We start from the raw sequence: 3361 nt of genomic DNA on the forward strand, positions 1-3361 counted from the left end.
CCTTCCTTTCTTAACTAGACTTCTCTTTATAATTTGACTTTCTATCCTCTCCATGCATCCCTCCTTAGCCCCAAACTTAAGTACATTTAATCTGAAGTTTCTTCTCAGCATGGTAGTAAATCTATAAACCTAACACTTATCAGTGCCATATCAAAGTTATATGCCCCGGTCCCAAATTCTTTCTCAGTCTGTTTCTGCTTTTCTGAATATCTGCTGGTTCTCCATCTAAAAGTAATAGCCACGACGAAAGCAAAAAGAACAAAGGCATCACTTATAACAGGATAGATTATTTATTGAGCTCTGTCAGGCCCTGTTTCTAGTGCTTTACATGTAGTAACTCATTTGACTCTCTGGAGACTATGAGGTAGGTGCTTCTATAAACCTCATTATAAACATAAAGTCACAAGTTTGAAAAAGTTTCATAACTTCCTCCAAGGTCACATAAACTATTAACTAGGAGAAGATACTTGCAAATGACTTACCTGATAAAAGTTTAATATCCAAAATATATGAAGAACTTATCAAGCTCACTATCTTAAAAAGTAATCCAATTTAAAAATGGACAGATGGCTTTAACAGACACTTGTTTAAGGAAGACCTATAGATGGCCAACAGACACATGAAAAATTTGTTCAACATCACTGGTTATCAGGGAAATGTAAATCAAATCTATAAGGAGATACCACCTGACATCTGTCAGAATGGCTAAAATCAACAACATGAGAAACAACAGGTGTTGATAAGGATGTGAAGAAAAGGGAACCCTCTTGTATTGTTGGTGGAAATGCAAAATGGTATAGCCACTCTGGATAAAAGTATGGAATTTCCTCAAAAAGTCAAAAATAGTATGCCCCATGATCCAGCAGTTGTACTGCTAATTATTTACACAAGGATTACAAAAGTACTAATTTATAGGAAGAAATCTACTGCACTGTTTATAGCAGCATGATCTACAATAGCCAAATTATGGAAACCACACAAGTGCCTATTGACCAATGAATAAATAAGGAAGACTTACACATGTGCATCACATGCAAGAATAATACTCAGCCATAACAAAGAATGAAATCTTGCCATTTGCAAAGCTGTGGATAGAGCTATATGGTATTACGGAAAGTGAAATAAGTCAGTCAGAGAAAGACAGATACCATATGATTTTAGTCATATGTGGAATTTAAGAAACAAAAGAACAAAGGGAGCAGGAAAAAAAGAGAGTGAGAGGCAAACCAAGAAACAGACCCTTACCTTCAGAGAACAAAGTGATGGTTACCAGATGAGTGGTGTGTGAGGGGGTTAGGTAATCATGATGGAGATTTAAAAAAAAGACAAACCACACCTTTTTATGCTGAATGTGGGTAGTTTGATAGATTAAGTTATACATAAATATTTTATAGTTTTTGAAGAGTATCCATTTAATTTTTAAGTAGCATTCATTTATATTAATGCTTTCCTCCAGATAAATACGAATTTCATCTATTTATTTTTTTAAATATGTTGGAGAGTTTATTTTTTTAAATGGGTGTAACTAGGGCTTGCTTTGGCAGCACATATACTAAAATTGGAATGATACAGAAAATATTAACATGGTCCCTGCACAAGGGTAACATACAAATTTCTGAAGTGTTCTCTATTAAAAAAATAATAAAAATAAATAGGTGTAACTAAATAATAGAATTATCTTGAGTTTCACTTATTAGCTGGGTATGTGTTATTTGGCAAATATGCCTTAACCTATGCTGTCCTTTAATGACTTCCTGCAGCTTCATCAGATATGTAAACACTGTATTAACATGTATTAAGAAAAAGGCCCAAACATCTTTTTAAAGATAAAAATTTATGTGATTGGATAGTGCTTCCGGTTTTAATATGTCAAGGCTGAACTAGATATAGATAGCCGGTTGAATGTTGGGATGGGGAGTAGATATGGATAAGCAAATGATAATATTAGTAATTTGTGTGGGAAATATTATTTTAATCATCTATTTATTTTCATTCACCATGCTTGGAAACACATGTGTCCTTGGCATGCGGTGGGTCAACCGTCTTTGTAGCTGGATGATGTTTTTCATTTTTGTGCAGACTGTTTGGTGTTAGACAGCTTCTATTTTTTAATATTCTGTACAGAACAAGGCATCATACAGTGGGTGTACAGGGCTGGTATATGAAAAGTTTGACTGGGTTCTACCCTCAAATACATCTGAATTCCAATTTAGGGGTAATTTACAAAGTATCAGTAGTTTGAAAATTACCACAAATTCTGGCAGTAGTCCTTTTCTCTGGTAAAGGGAATTTAAGTAATTTTGGTCAGTAGCTCAACACTTCGTACTCTTGCTGAGCCAGCCTTTCTAACTTTCTATAATAATTGAGCCCTTTTTTGCCTTCTTCTTCTTCTTCTTCTTCTTTTTTTTTTTTTTAAGGTTTTATTTATTTATTTGAGAGACAGAGATCACAGGTAGGCAGAGAGGCAGGCAGAGAGAAGAAGGAAAGCCGACTCCCTGCTGGGCTGGAATCCAGGACCCTGGGATCATGACTTGAGCTGAAGGCAGAGACCTCAACTCACTGAGCCACCCAGGCACCCCTCTTTTCTTGCCATCAAAAGCTGACCTAGGTGCTTCAGAGCCAAGACAACATGAAGACTGAGTTTGAGATAAAGAGGAACAATATCTTTATTGCTTCTCTCAGCAAAGGAGTCTGTGGGAATCTATGTCTTTCAAGAACTGCAAGCCCAACTGAAGGGGTTGGGGGAGTTTTCTATAGAAATAGAGGATCTAGTTGGTTTTGATAGGAAACCTGTGTATATATTACTAGTTTCCTTTTCTTGTGTTTTGGGTGGTACAGGATTCCTGAAACAAAAGGCTAACAATGGAGGAGGGGAAGTTTGAAGGAGAGGAAAAAGGTTATTTTAAAATCTAGCCTCACTGAAACATTAGTGCAGCCATTTTGATTTTTGTTTGACTTAATTCTTGGAAGCGCTTTCTCTCCTTTTTTCCTTTGCTAAGATCAGGGAGGTAGGGCCCTGCCTCCTACAATCACCAGAACTAGGCTTCTGTTTTGTCCTTCACTTGATTCTTTGCTGATTCTTTGCCCAGTATTTGAGTTCCTTTGTAATTTTCTTTATCATTATATATTCACAGAGATTAGAATGCAGACTCGGAATTTAATTCCCCACGTCTTGACTCTTGAAAAGTGCCTCGTGATTTCCCTGGCATTTCCTGTTTATCTGCCTAGACTCCATAGCTTTCACATATGACCATTAAGCTCAACACCTTGTAGCTGCTGGGGATACCATTGTGAATATTGCCCTGGAGTTCCACAGTGAGGCAGCCCTAAGTATATCTTTACTTATTTTGTGCTGATAGAC

At 36.5% G+C, this 3361-nt stretch overlaps 1 non-coding gene across 1 annotated transcript; it reads left to right on the plus strand.

Moving 5' to 3' along the window:
• Window positions 1–1532: 1532 nt before the first annotated feature.
• Window positions 1533–1635, plus strand: LOC116583780. The gene has a single exon (XR_004282891.1). It is a non-coding gene; the product is annotated as a U6 spliceosomal RNA (small nuclear RNA).
• The last annotated feature ends 1726 nt before the right edge of the window (window positions 1636–3361 follow it).

Source organism: Mustela erminea, chromosome X (genome assembly GCF_009829155.1).
Source record: "Mustela erminea isolate mMusErm1 chromosome X, mMusErm1.Pri, whole genome shotgun sequence".
Lineage (NCBI taxonomy): Eukaryota > Metazoa > Chordata > Mammalia > Carnivora > Mustelidae > Mustela > Mustela erminea.